Source organism: Stomoxys calcitrans, chromosome 3 (assembly GCF_963082655.1).
Source record: "Stomoxys calcitrans chromosome 3, idStoCalc2.1, whole genome shotgun sequence".
In the NCBI taxonomy this organism is placed as follows: Eukaryota; Metazoa; Arthropoda; class Insecta; order Diptera; family Muscidae; genus Stomoxys; species Stomoxys calcitrans.
The window spans coordinates 142715953-142732241 of NC_081554.1; the positions used below are offsets into that span (position 1 = coordinate 142715953).

The 16289-nt window shown below is 35.0% G+C and overlaps 1 pseudogene; it reads right to left on the bottom strand.

Annotated features, from left to right (window-relative positions):
• LOC106093007 (uncharacterized) overlaps nt 1–6514 on the bottom strand; it is a 300110-nt pseudogene extending 293596 nt beyond the window's left edge.
• Nucleotides 6515–16289: the final 9775 nt, after the last annotated feature.

The following is a 16289-nucleotide window of genomic DNA, read 5'->3' on the forward strand; positions in this document are numbered from 1 at the left end:
GTCAAAAGAACACACCTTGCGATTCATTCAAATCGAATGAGAACTGCGGTATCTAGATTCTCAAGAGTCAAAGATCCAGGACCTGTGTATATGGCAGCCAGGGACGTAGCCAGAATTTTATTATGGGGTGGCCCATCCCACATTTTTTTTTTCAATATCGAAAATTGCCAAAATTCTTTTGTTACTGTGAAATTGGTAAAAATACCTGTTTTTTATACCCTCTACCATAGGATGGGGATATACTAATTTCGTCAGTAGTGTAGGTCGGTTGGGATTGTAAATGGGCCATATCGGTCCATATTTTGATATAGCCACCATATAAACCGATCTTGGGTCTTGACTTCTGGAGCCTCTAGAGGTCGCAATTATAATCCGATTTGGCTGAACGACTTCTCTCATGACCTTCCACATATGTGTCAATTAAGGTCTGAATCGGTCTATAGACTGATACAGGTCCCATATAAACCGATCTCCCTCTTTTACTTCTTGAGCCTCAAAAGGGCGCAATTTTTATTCGAATTGGCAGAAATTTTACACAACGACTTTTACATTCAATTTAATAATGGTCCGGACCATCGGACTATAAGTTTATATAGCTCCTATATCTTAGCAATTTTTTTCTTTTATCATATCTTTGCCTGCGATCCATAGTGGAGGGTAAATAAGATTCCGACCGGATGATTTCGGCACGTTTTTACTTGTTTTAAATTGCAGTCGCTATTGGGTTCAGGAACAGACCCATCGGCGGTGACATTTTGTCATACAGTCAGAGCTGAATTTTGCACTGATTGCCAACACAGTGCAATTAATGGTTTCGAACGCTAGACAACGGTAACGGCTCTTGCTGCTGCTCCCTGTGCCCAGGTTACATTAACTACGAAAAATATCCAAGAATAGAACTGCCTTAGATGGCGGCTACATCAAGTTGTGAAACGATTTGAACCATTCTTGACCCAGTTGTTGGAAGTACAAACAAAAAACGTAACGCAAATTCTCAATCAAATTGGATACGAATTGTGCCCTCTAGAGGCTCATGAAGTCTAGTTTCTAGATTGATTTAGAAGGTAGTTATATCAAATCATGGAACGAAATGCCCCATTTTAAAACCCAACCGACCTACATTAGTAGAAACTATTTGTGCATAATTAACACTCATAGCCTTTTGAAAGTTCACGTGCTTATGATAGAGAGACACACGGACAGATGGACGGACATGGCTGTAGCGACTGGGAATGCAAAGACGATCAAGAATATCTATATACATCGTTTGGTCACATATTAATATTTCGATGTGTTACAAAACGATGTGTTACGGAACGATAAACTTAGTATATCTCCGTGCTATGGTGGAGGGTAAAAAAAAAAACAAATTTTGACCTCTAGTTCCTCCCACAGAATCAACCAAATCGTTCACATTGCGCTGAAGTTTGAAACAGTGTGTTGTTTTAGCCCTCTCGACATCCGACCCAAATATGGTTCAGATCGGACTATATTTATATACAGCTGCCATATAGACCGATTTGTCATTTAAGGGTCTGGAACCCATAAATGCTGCATTTATTATCCGATTTCGTTAAAATTGAAACAGTGAATTGTCTTAAACCTCCCGTGATACGACCCAAATATTGTTTAGATCGGATTATATTTAGACCTGAATATGGATCGGACTGTATTTGGATATAGCTGTCATATAGACCGATATGCCGATTAATGGTCTGACGCACATAAAAGCTTTAATTATTACCCAATTTCACTGAAATGTGAATCAGTGAGTGGTTTTAAGCCTCCATCCTTCTGACCGAGATATTGTAAAGATCGGACGATAAAGGGTCTGAAGTCCATAAAAGCTTTATCTATTACCCGATTTCGTTTAAATTTTAAATAGTGAGATGTTTTAAGCCTCCCGACATCCGATCTAAATATAAATTAGATCAGGCTATATACATTTAGCTGTCAAATAGACCGATCTCCCAATTAAGGGTCTTAGTCCCATAAAAAGCTATTGCATGATTTCGCTTAAACTGTTGCTTGTATATGAGTTTTCGGGACCTGAATAAAATATGATGGAAACCAGCCCCTATTTACAATAGATATGACTATGGATATAGTGGTGGAGTAATAATAAAATAGGATAATTTTTATATCCTTGGTGGTTTTTACTTGTTATTTGTATGACATTCCATGGTGGAGCATATACAAGGCTTGGACTGGTATTTTAGCGCATCTTTACATGATAATGATTTTCATTTATATGACATACCATGGATAATATATATAACAAGTAACAGCGTGCCAAGTTTGGCCGGACAGAATCGTATATATTTACCTTCCCAAACGGATCGCCTTTTGCAAGGTCTGTGGCCGGCATCTATTTGTAGCCAAACAAAGGATATGGAATAAAAATTGCTTTGTATTGGAGCTATGTCAGGCTATCGACTTACTCGGATTACACTTGGTTTGGATGTTTAAGACCATAGAAGTCTTTGTGCAAAATTTCAGCCAAATCGGATAAGAATTGCGGCCTATAGTGGTTCAAAAAGTAAAATCGGGAGATTGGGCTATGAACCTATTCGAACCATACTTAATGCAGCTGTTGGAATATATAGCAAAACACCTTATACTCAATTTCAGCCAATACGGATAAAAATTGCGCCATTTAGAGGCTCAAGAAGCCAAGATCCAAGATTGGTTTATATGACAGTTATCCAAAAACATGGTTATTTACAATCCCAGCCAACCTGCACTAATAGGAAGTATTTCTGCAAAATTTCCAGCGCTTAGCTTTATTCCTTCGAAAGTTAGCGAACTTTTGATAAACGGATGAACATGGCTAAGTAGACTTGGAATGTGGAATTTACATATTTACTTTGTAAGGTCTCAGATCAATATTTCGATGTGTTAAAAACGGAGTGTTGAAATTAGTATACCCCAAGCTAATGTTGGAGGGTATACAAATGAAAAAGCCAAAGTTGTGCGATACATTCTTTGCTGCTAGTAAAAATTATCACATTCTTTAATGTCTTACAAGTCATCAGATCTAATGTTTTGCAGCAAAGTGTAAAAGCATATCGAATAAACGGACTCTACAACTCAACAGTATGTACATCATCATTATCATCGTCCGTGAGGACTGGTAAATAAAATTAATGCTCACTTTTCACGAAATGTTCGAAAGGCAAAGTAAATAACCAACGGAATATTTTAGTTCTGAATAGTTTGAAGGATTTGAATTTCAAGTACCGTTCTGCACAGAAATGTTAGCAAGAAATTGATGAAATTACACTTTAAATTTTCTCAAATATGCAGTTTGTACCCTAAAACTCCCTTCATTATAAAATGAATAGAGTTAAACATTCGATGAAATGTACGAAGGGCAGAAGTTCCGTCAGTCTCCTCATCGCATAGCCCTGCAATAATTTTAAAATATGGAAATATATATTTCTTGAGTAACACAATTAGTTGTACTTGCACTATTCAACAATCCCATAACCATTAGATTGCTTAATAGAACCTTTTAAGAATGTAGCAAAGCACACCGGGCCTGTGTAATTACTTTTAGGTATAAATACTGTTGGTTAACTCAAGTCTCGATTTCGCAAATATATTATACCACTATAGCACTACTGTAGTACAAGGTATTATAACTTAGTGAATTTCCTTGTAATATCCAGGAGGAAGAGACTAGACCCATATATGTATATGTTCGTCCGATTTGGATCAATATTACCATAATGAGGTCATTTATTAACCGTTTCGCATGAAATTTGGCGTAAAGGTTTCCCTTATAACTTCCGACATTGTTGTTGAATTTTATAGAAATTGGTTCAGATTCAAATGTAGCTCCCATACACATGTATCAACCGATTTTGAATTTAGAGCCTTTGTCGGCGTATTTGCTAATACATGTTCTCAAAGTTCTGTACAAAGTCTCTTTCTATGGATATATTGGCCGATTTGGATAAAATCGGTTCAGATTTAGATTTGGCTACCACAAGTATTTTCGTCCGATTTTTACTAATACTGCAACAATTTGGTCATTTGTTAACCAATCGTCGCAAAATTTGGCACTAAAGTTTCTCCTATGGCTCTTCTGATCACTGGCAAATTTCATAGAACTCTGTTCAGTTTTAGATATAGATCTAATATATTTTCATCTCCTAAGTTTAATTTTTAGAGCCTTTGCTAACGCATTAATAAACCTAATTTCTCAAAATTATGTATAACGATTTACTTTCTGACTCCAAAAGTTCGAATTTTGGTGGAAGTTCTGTATTTCAAATATATGCAAATTTTAATTTCGAAGAATAAGCCTGCATGCCCAATGTGGTGTAGGGTATCAAAAGGTTGGCTTTGCCCGACTTCAGCCAGTCCTTACTTGCTTTCTTCAATTTTCCATTATACCCACCATCGAAGGATGGGGGTATATTCATTTTGTCATACCTTTTGCAACACATCGAAATATCCATTTCCGACCCAATAAAGTGTATATATTCTTGATTAGCGTAAAAATCTAAGACGATCTAGCTATCTCCGTCCGTCTTTCCGTCTGCCTCTTGAAATCAAGCTTCAGTCATTAAAAATAGAGTTATTGAGCTGAAATTTTGCACTGATTCTTTTTATGAACACAAGCAGGTTAAGTTCGATGATGGGCTATATCGGACTATATCTTGATATAACCCCGATACCGATCCGCCGATTTAGGGTCTTAGGCCCATAAAAGCTACATTTATTATCCGATTTCGCTGAAATTTGGGACTGTGAGTTGTGTTAGGCCCTTCGACATCCTTCGCCAATTTAGCTCAGATCGGTCTAGATTTGGATACAGCTGCCATATCAACCGATCTCTCGGTTTTAGGTTTTGGAGCCATAAAAGCCACATTTATTATTCGATTTTACTGAAATTTAAGACAGTGAGTTGTGTTAGGCCCTTCGACATTCTTCGCCAATTTAGCTCAGATCGGTCTAGATTTGGATATAGCTGCCATATCAACCGATTTCTCGGTTTTAGGTTTTGGAGCCATAAAAGCTACATTTATTATCCGATTTCACTGAAATTTGGGACAGTGAGTTGTGTTAGGCCCTTTGACATCCTTCGCCAATTTGCCCCAGATCGGTCCAAATTTGGATATAGCTGCCATATAGACCGATATCTCGATTTAAGGTCTTGGCCCCATAAAAGGCGCATTTATAATCCGATTTCACTTAAATTTGCACTGAACTTATGTTAGGCTTTTCGACATTCGTGTTGTTTATAGTTTAGATTGGTTTATTTTTAGATATAGCTACTAAAAATATCAATATTTTGTTGTACAATATTGGACAATGACTTCTACTTATTAGTATTTGCTCCAAATCGGAACATATTTCGATATAGCTGTTATGGGGCATAAGGTATGCATTTTGCACCGGATTTTGACTAAAGGTTGTTATACCCTACACCACTACTGTGGTACAGGGTATTATAACTTAGTGAGTTAGTTTGTAACACCCAAAAGGAAGAGAGATAGACCCATTGATAAGTATACCGATCGACTCACAATCACTTTCTGATTCGATTTAGCTATGTCCGTCTGTCTGTCTGTCTGTCCATATTAATTTGTGTACAAACAACAGGTCGCAATTTTCATCCGATCGTCTTAAAATTTGGTATGGGGATGTTTTTTGGCCCAGGGACAAGGCCTATTGAAATAAGAAAAAATCGGTTCAGATTTGGATATAGCTCACATATATATGTTCGTCCGATTTGCAGTAATACTGCAATAAAATGGTCATTTGTTAAACGATTTTCTCGAAATTTGGCAGGAAGGATTTTCTTATGACTCTCGACATTACAATGAATTTCATTAAAATCGGTTCAGATTTGGATATAGCTTCCATATATATGTTCGTCCGATTTTCAGTAATATTGCAATAAACTGGTCATTTGTTACCAGATTCTTTCGAAATTCGGGAGAAAATATTTTCTAATGAATCTCGACATTACTTGTGATTTTCATGGATATCGGTTCAGATTTAGATATCATATATATATATCGCCCGATTTTCACTCCTAGAGTCACAGCAACCGCATTTATTGAGCCATCTCGCCAAAAATTTTGCAAAACGCTTTCCTCGGCGACTGCCACAGTATCTGAGAAGTTTGCTGAAATCGGTTTAGATTTTGGTATAGCTCCCATATATATGTTCGTCAGATTTCGGGTAATTTGCAATAATGTTGTCAACCGTAATTATTACAGTTTGAACATATTTGCTCGCCGAGGTCCATCAAAATTATTTTAGAATTTGATATCGCTCCCACATTGTACTTATGGGGCAGGTGTAGGGTATTATACAGTCGGCACCGCCCGACTTTTGGCCTTCACTACTGGTTTACATATATATCTGAGGTGGTGGGTATCCAAAGTTCGGCCCGGCCGAACTTAACGCCTTTTTACTTGTTATATTTCGAAGACATATTTACAATTACAGCTTTTCTGGCACTGCAACTTCATCTTTAATGCATATCATTTCCAATTCCATTCAATGAGTTATGTACGCTTTGAGGTATATATCTTAGGGTTGTGGATTCCAAAAATCAACCACCCCACCTTTACCTTTTACATGCAGCAAGATTATTTACAATTTTACATACACACGATAGCAACGAACATATATAATTTCCATTTCGCTGAAACTCCACACATGAAAGCTGTTAATATATACAGTTTTTATTCGCATCACACATAAACCACATTCTGTTAATTTCCGATTTGTATACGTGCGAGGATATGGTCATGTCTGCATTACAATGAGGCGTAAATTCAATTTTGATTATAACTGATACTGTGTGTACACGAATTGAGAGATAAAAAAATGATTTTAAGTGTATTGTGCGTTCGAAAAACTTAAATTTCCTTTAAAACAGAGAAAAAAGGTCTGTAACGTTGGAAAGGCCAAAATTCATTTACCTCTATGGATCGGTTGCAATGACCAATATGAGAAAAGCTCAATTCAGGCCCATACTGGCACGATCAACCAATATGTCCGTTTGGAATTTATTTTGGGATGAGGCTGTCCCCAGACAATTGGTCAAAACTTGGATATCAAAATCGTACTATACTCCCCAAGACCTTTTCAAATTTCGAGAGTTACGTATGTTGGTACGGCCATTTTGGATTGTTAGGCGCTCGGTTATTTTTGACCCCGTATTATTATGATTGTTTCATGTGTCAACTTTGGGAGTTTTGGGTTGGAGATTCGTGTTTTTGGTTACTATAACGGTGCACAGTGGGCCAAATGGCAAAAAAATTGGAAATAAGTCTACAACTTTTTATCTGTTGATTTTAGCCATACAAAATGTTCTAGACATTTGTAGAGGAGGACATAGGCTTTCAGAAAAGTGCTGTTGTTGGTCCATATCTTTAATACAGGGTGAGCTACAGGGTGTCAAAGTTGACCACTTTTGACTTCTCCAAGCTTCTGGGGGCCATAACTTTTGATCTACTCAACCGATTTACATGATTTAGGACTCTAGAGAAAGAGCTTGACAAGATCTAAAAAACTTATGCATAAAGTACCATGCCATCGTGTACTGTTAAGGAGTTATGAATTGTTTAATTTTAAAATATGAAAATTTGGCCTTGGTTTTTTTCAGTGTTTTTTAAATAACTCCGTCAATTTTAAAGCTATAAACTTCATACTTCACACAAATTATGCCAGCATATGTGTGCATAAAATACAAAAGGAATCACGTGAATATCTTTGGCGGTTTAAAAATGGCATCGTTTTCAATATGAAAAAAATTTTTTTTGTCAAAAAATTGCAAAATTTTTCAAAAAAGATACTCCCATTTCCTTTAAGTTTTCGCAAACTTTGGCCGTCAAAGCATTATCATTTCTTTCCATTTTCACAAAGTCGAGGTATTAAGAAAAGTTTTAAGTGCTAATTTGGCTAATTTCGATATCAAACAACACCGTTATCTTAAGACCAAAATGGCCAATTTTTTTACTAAACTTCAAAAGTTTCTCACTGGAAAAAAAGTTCCACGGGGATTTTTTCGCTTTTTTTGAACTTAAATGAAAGCTTAAAATGTTCCCAACATTTTAAGGTATGTCTCGCCATATCCTAGCCATAAATGAGATCGTAGCGATCAAAATACTGAAAAAAGTCAATTTTCAAGTAGTGCTATATTCATTGCTAAAAAACAAGTATTACGTCACATTTTATTGCAAAGATGTTAAATAAACTTTTATTTGGTAACACTTCTTCTACAAAACACAAAAAGAATCATGGAAATATCTCTATTCTATTCCATTTTATGGAACCGGCAATAAAAAAGTCAATTTTTCAAAAAAGTCGAATTTCCCAAATTTTGTTTTTGTTGTCCTAATTGCACATGACACACTATAGCCATATTTACGCAACATACCTTATCGTAAAGGAAATTTTCATACCTTTCCAACAATGTATAAAACATTTCTCAACTCGGATTCTATCTACTCTAAAATTCATTTACACTTCATTAAACTCTATATAAAAATGTCTATTTGTGAAATGGAACCTTATATGGGGCCTACACTAAAACATTGATAGATTTGCCCAGGGTTTACAATACAAATGTGTTAGAATAAAAAAAGGTCTCCTGCCAAAGTTTAAAAAAATTGGAATAAAAATATGTGTTTTAGAGCGAAAACACTTCGCATCGGCGTGCGTTTATATGTATATTAGCTACTCCCAAAATAAAAAAGCATTTTAGTTTTGTATTATTTGATTTTATTCTCTACCAAATAATCTAAGGTATCAAAATTTAAAAGCTCTTTAATTTGAATGGCATCGGGATCGTCCTTATCTATATCGTCACATATTTTTGGTAGCCATTTAGTTCTGATGCTGTATAGTACCGGATCAGACGATAACAATAAATATTGAAGTAAATCATAATTTTGGTTAAATTTGGTGCTCTTTCGGGTATTGAAAAGCCGGAACTGTTTAACATCTCTATTACGGGATTCCTGAGCTTCTTCTGTAAGTTCTCCTAACGGAAGTATGTTGTATTCCACAATTTCCTTGCCATGATGTAAGACTTTATGTACTGTCGGTGTTAAAGCTTTCCACGAATATAAATCAGATAAAATGTTTTTTGTGTCATTACTATAAGCTTCAAATTTGGTTGAATTTATCATCTTTTTGCTATTGATTACAGCCAAAATCACTTTGAATCGTCTTAGCAAGTGCTCATCAAGACCGGTTATTTTAGATGTCGATACGGGGTCCTCAAAAAACCGCCTTGCCGAGTTGCCATCATTTGTGCTTCCGTATCCGTAAAGAGGTTTATCTATTATAAGTCCCTTTTGTTTAAACTCCAACTGGATTCGATTCTTCTCTTCCTGCCTCATTTTGTGAAGATCTTGGTTGTTTCTAGCAGAGACATCGCGGTTTCCAGGGCTAGTCCGATATTTAAGGTCATACGATAAATGCAAACAATACTCCATGAATCGAATTCTACAGTGCAGGGGCGAAATACCGAAATTGAGCGCATTTTCGTTTACTAAATTTTCATCAGACTTGTCCTCGAATTGCCCATTCTTCTTGCCACAAATATTGCATCTCCAATTGGACATAACGCCAGTTAATGCGTTTGCCACCTTTCCATCGATCATAGTGAGTTGTAGTTGAAACGAAACTTTTATATTTCTTCCCAATTGGTTTATAACAATCATGGGTAATGCAGCAATTTCTTCCTTTATTTCGTTCACCAAAGATCGTGTTGTGTTCCGGTCTTCCTTTGTATACTCAAACCGAATTGGGCGACATAAATATTTTGACCCAGGTGTTCTATTTATCCATATATCTTGAAATGCATTTTCTTTCGATGATGAAGATTGGTCCTTGTACAATCTCATTCTCAATGGTACTAATGATGCCATGAAAATTGATGCGAAGTTGGTATCTATTTCTGTTTGTTGCTTATATTCGGAAAATCCAGATGATCCATCACAACCCCATTTGCTGATCAAAACCACTTCGGAATTATTACATGTGTTCAACTGTTCTTCAGTAAAATTAGAAATAATTCTAACAGCTGTATTTTCAACAAGATCAGCAAGTTTCACTCTTGCTTTTAATTCGTCCACGTATATATTTGATGGCACCATTTTCGTCCTGGTGTTGTACAATTTATGTTTTGAGGGTAAACAACCCCATCCTTTTTCACGAAGAGCCTTCCTCATTGTTGAGTATTTGTTTCTTGAGAGGCCTAGGTTCAAAATCAGGGCCAGTGCATCTTCCTCCGTGAATTCTGTAGTCGATTTTGGAGTTGGAATACTTTCTACCATTCTCTTTACCCTTTTCGGAGATGCTAATGGTAAAACATCGACAATTCGTCCAACATTTTTTGGTTGTGTTTTTAACAATGCTGTTTTGAACGTATCTTTTATTAAATTTGGCGGATGTGCCGCCAATAGTTCCTCTTGTTTTTTCTTTTTGGTTTTCTCCGTAACTTCGTCGTATGCTTTGCTAGGCCGGCCGGGAATCAGCGGTTTAATTTCAATAAGTAGATCCGATTTCAGCCACTTCTCATACATTTTGAAAAACTTGATTTTTGCGAATGAACATTCTGGCAACCTTCTCTCAAATGATTTGTAGAATTTTTCAAGTTTGTCTAAAGCGTCTTTATTTAGCCTTATTCCATATATGTGGTCCAAAGTGTAAACAAGTTCCTTAAATGACTCCGTGTATGATTTGGAATCATTTTTGATGTCCCATACAATTTTCGAAAGAGTGGAATACTTCAGTATGACTTCCATAACTTATAAATGTCCTTTACGCCTCTACAAAATATAATGAAGAAAATTTGGATTTTGTTCAAATATTTATGCAATATATTCACAATTAATGACCCATTTCAGGTATCAGACGCAATCGTAAAAAGGGGTCCAAAGTGCCTCTTTTTACTTACTCTTCTATAATTATTTACCTGGACTCGAATTTGGTTAAAAAAAATGACAATGAATTTTTTATGGGTAGGTTTTTTCACATTCATTGATACGGTGGATTTCCTGGGAATTCGACATAGCGAAACAGGTAACATTTGTCTGCATCAAATCTTAACACAAATATATATATATATGCAGGTATATTTCTAGGTTACTTTTTATTCAAAAATCATCAGCTTACATTAAAAATAGATGTAGGTACTATACAAACGCACGCCGATGCGAAGTGTTTTCGCTCTAAAACACATATTTTTATTCCAATTTTTTTAAACTTTGGCAGGAGACCTTTTTTTATTCTAACACATTTGTATTGTAAACCCTGGGCAAATCTATCAATGTTTTAGTGTAGGCCCCATATAAGGTTCCATTTCACAAATAGACATTTTTATATAGAGTTTAATGAAGTGTAAATGAATTTTAGAGTAGATAGAATCCGAGTTGAGAAATGTTTTATACATTGTTGGAAAGGTATGAAAATTTCCTTTACGATAAGGTATGTTGCGTAAATATGGCTATAGTGTGTCATGTGCAATTAGGACAACAAAAACAAAATTTGGGAAATTCGACTTTTTTGAAAAATTGACTTTTTTATTGCCGGTTCCATAAAATGGAATAGAATAGAGATATTTCCATGATTCTTTTTGTGTTTTGTAGAAGAAGTGTTACCAAATAAAAGTTTATTTAACATCTTTGCAATAAAATGTGACGTAATACTTGTTTTTTAGCAATGAATATAGCACTACTTGAAAATTGACTTTTTTCAGTATTTTGATCGCTACGATCTCATTTATGGCTAGGATATGGCGAGACATACCTTAAAATGTTGGGAACATTTTAAGCTTTCATTTAAGTTCAAAAAAAGCGAAAAAATCCCCGTGGAACTTTTTTTCCAGTGAGAAACTTTTGAAGTTTAGTAAAAAAATTGGCCATTTTGGTCTTAAGATAACGGTGTTGTTTGATATCGAAATTAGCCAAATTAGCACTTAAAACTTTTCTTAATACCTCGACTTTGTGAAAATGGAAAGAAATGATAATGCTTTGACGGCCAAAGTTTGCGAAAACTTAAAGGAAATGGGAGTATCTTTTTTGAAAAATTTTGCAATTTTTTGACAAAAAAAATTTTTTTCATACTGAAAACGATGCCATTTTTAAACCGCCAAAGATATTCACGTGATTCCTTTTGTATTTTATGCACACATATGCTGGCATAATTTGTGTGAAGTATGAAGTTTATAGCTTTAAAATTGACGGAGTTATTTAAAAAACACTGAAAAAAACCAAGGCCAAATTTTCATATTTTAAAATTAAACAATTCATAACTCCTTAACAGTACACGATGGCATGGTACTTTATGCATAAGTTTTTTAGATCTTGTCAAGCTCTTTCTCTAGAGTCCTAAATCATGTAAATCGGTTGAGTAGATCAAAAGTTATGGCCCCCAGAAGCTTGGAGAAGTCAAAAGTGGTCAACTTTGACACCCTGTAGCTCACCCTGTATTAAAGATATGGACCAACAACAGCACTTTTCTGAAAGCCTATGTCCTCCTCTACAAATGTCTAGAACATTTTGTATGGCTAAAATCAACAGATAAAAAGTTGTAGACTTATTTCCAATTTTTTTGCCATTTGGCCCACTGTGCGGTGTTAAAACAAAAACTTGCAAGATCGGTAAGCCCACTTCAATGATCTGGGCTTTTTAAAAAAGCCTCCAAATTTTTTATTTTTTTTTTTTTAACCGGTAAGTATTCTAATTGAGATTCTGTCGACGTATATATCTGTAAGTGGGGTGAGACGGTTACATTTCAGGTAGGAAAGTTTAATATTATCTTCTATCAAGTTATCCAGGATGTCGTCGTTATTGTACTTCTTCAAGGTCGAAACTCACATTATCCGTACACGGCACAAAATTTTTGTCTGGCTATACTGTATTTTTAATATTTTCCTAATAAAACATTTTAGTTGTAAAACAGTAAACTCATTGCAGCTTAACGAACAGGTGGGACCAGTGATTGAGATTACTGACTGACTGACTCGAAGAGGTTTGGATCCGAATCTACTATGCAGAAAGGCCGAAAGTGTCTTGGAGATGGTATACGACTGGCATGGTATACAGTGGCACAGTCCTGGATTGATGAAACTCTGGTTTTGCCATCCAGATGATTCTACTACACGGATGAAACAAAGCTAGAGGACAAAGTGGGTCTAGGGGTTTACATCGTGAACCCAGGAACTGAGACTTGTTTCCGAATACTTGACCATAATATGGCAATGAAGATGGAAATCCGGGCGTTGACGAAATTATTGGTGTGGTGTGAAGGTCAGGACTTTTAAATGTTAGCTGAAAATAGCAATCACTGTCAGCTGAGTATTAGTAGTCCATTTTGCCGCTATTGTAGCAGTGTGCTATTGCAACAGTAGTTCTGCAATTTCAGAGCAGCAAGCTTTCTGCCGAAAAGTCAGTTGTTTGCTGAAAATGACTACTGCTTAATTATCAAGGGGATGTTAGAAGAATAAATGAAATATTTACAAATGTAAATGTGCTTCAGTGGATGGTTATACACTCATAGTAATTTGTTAGTAAAAACTGCAAAAATTTTTGCTGAAACAGCAGAAAGTCTGCCCAAAATGGGATAGCAGTAATTTGTTGTTAAAACAGCAAACATTTCCTGTTTTTTTTTTTTCAAATTTTGAAACGTAAAAAAAATTCAAAAATGCCATATATATATATATATATATATATATATATATATATATATATATATATATAAATATATATATATATATATATATATATGTAAATATATATATATATATATATATATATATATATATATATATATATATATATATATATATAAGAGCTGTATCTAAATCTGGACCGATTTCTATTAAATTCTCCAGTAATATCGAGATAAGAAAATCCTTCCTGCCAAATTTCGGGAGAATCGGTAAACAAATAACCATTTTATTGATGTATTACTGCAAATTGGACGAACATTTATATGGGAGCTATATCCAAATCTAAACCAATTTCTATATTAGAGAGAGAGAGAGAGAGTCATAAGAAAATTCTTCCTGCCAAATTTCGAGAGAATCGGTTAACAAATGAATATTTTATTACATTATTATTGCAAATTGGACATCTCTACGCCGAAAAATATACCCATACCAAATTTTAAGACGATCGGATGAAATTGCGACCTATAGTTTGTACACAAATTACCATGGACCGACGGACAAACAGACAGATAGACGGATGGGCATAGCTAATGAGTTGATCGGTATACATATCAATGGGTCTATCTCTCTTCTTTTGGGTGTTACAAACAAATGCACTAAGTTATAATAGCATTTACCACAGTAGTGGTGTAGGGTATAAAAAGGGCTTCTTTGGCTGAACATATAAATAAAACTTTTTATACCCTCCACCATAGGATGGTGGGTATACTAATTTCGTCATTCTGTTTGTAACTACTCGAAATATTCGTCTGAGACCCCATTAAGTTTAATCTCAATGATTGGGTGATTTTTTTGAGGTTAGGATTTTCATGCATTAGTATTTGACAGATCACGTGGGATTTCAGACATGGTGTCAAAGAGAAAGATGCTCAGTATGCTTTGACATTTCATCATGAATACACTTACTAACGAGCAACGCTTGCAAATCATTGAATTTTATTACCAAAATCAGTGTTCGGTTCGACATTTTACACAGGTTTCCAACATATAATTTAATTGTGGTCCAAACCGGACCATATCTTGATATCGCTCTAATAGCAGAGCAAACCTTTCCTTATATCCTTTTTGCCTAGGAAGAGATGCCGAGAAAAGAACTGGACAAATGCGATCCATGGTGGAGGGTATATAAGATTCGGCCCAGCCGAACTTAGCACGCTTTTACTTGTTTTTACTTTCTTTCTATTTTAAAATCACACAAGCCAATGAGAAAGATGCATCTGAAATTGAATCACATTTTTATGCAGATATTTAATATTACTCATGATCTCGATTTACCTTCATTAATATTTTTTATTATTAAATTGGCACTGCCATCATTCGAAGTGCTGATATTGCATCACTGAGTTTTTCGTCTGTTTTGTTCTTCATTTCCGGCGACATTTTCATTTTATTTTGTTTGTAACTTCAATTGCTATATTATTTTTCACATGATATCCCGAAACGTGATATCAACCGTAGGGGTATGAACATTTAAAATTTTATATGAAGTATTTTTAGTTGCGAAAGCTAAAGTAAAATAAAATATAGCAAATAGAAATCGATTCTTATTATACCTTCATCTACAATAATAAGATGCACATAAATGATTTTTGAGATTCAATCAACAACTTTTTGATATATCTCTTTGCAAAACTATAAGGCGTATCTATAGGTTATTGTTGAAGGTTTATAGATTATTAATGTGTTTAAATGAACTGTTTTTGTGTGAATATTTGATAACCGTTCATATATCAAACAATTAAGATAGGAAAAAAGCCAGGCGGAGCCGGCTTTATAATACTCCACATCTATCCTATTATTGTAAATTGTGAGATATGATTATATGGATGCTACATCTACATTAACTCTGCATGGATTTTGGTGGATGTAATCAGATGGCCAATAAAGCAATCCTTACCAATTTTCCCACAAATTCTTGAAAAAATGTTAAAACTATGGCCATATAAATGTAAATAAGTGGATGCATACATATGAGAGCTATATCCTTATAAAATAAGGACCGAATTTGATAAAATTCGTCAGATATATCAACAGTAGTGGTGTGTGCCAAATATTGTGAGAATCAGCTAAAAATGACCACAGTATTCAAATCGACCGAATATACATATATAGCTGTGTTTAAAACAAGTAAAAGCGTGCTAAGTTCGGCCAGGCCGAATCTTATATACCCTCCACCATTGATCGCGTTTGTCGAGATCTTTCCCGGTATCTCTTCTTAGGCAAACATATGATAAAAGGAAAGAATTTTTATGATATTGGAGCTATAATATCAAGCTATCAAATTTTGTTGTAGACCATAGTAGAAGTCGTTGTCTAACATTTCAGCGAATTCGAATAAAAATTGCGATCTTTTAGGGCTCAAGAAGTAAAATAGGGAGATCGGTTTATATGAGAGCTGTTTCATGCTATAGACCGATTCAGTCCATAATTAACACGTATGGGAAAAGTCGTTGTACAAAATTTCAGTCAAATCGGATAATAATTGTGACCTCTAGAGGATCAAGAAGTCAAGATTCAAGATCGGTTTATATGGTAGCTATATAAGGCTATGGACCCATTTGAACCATACTTTGCATAG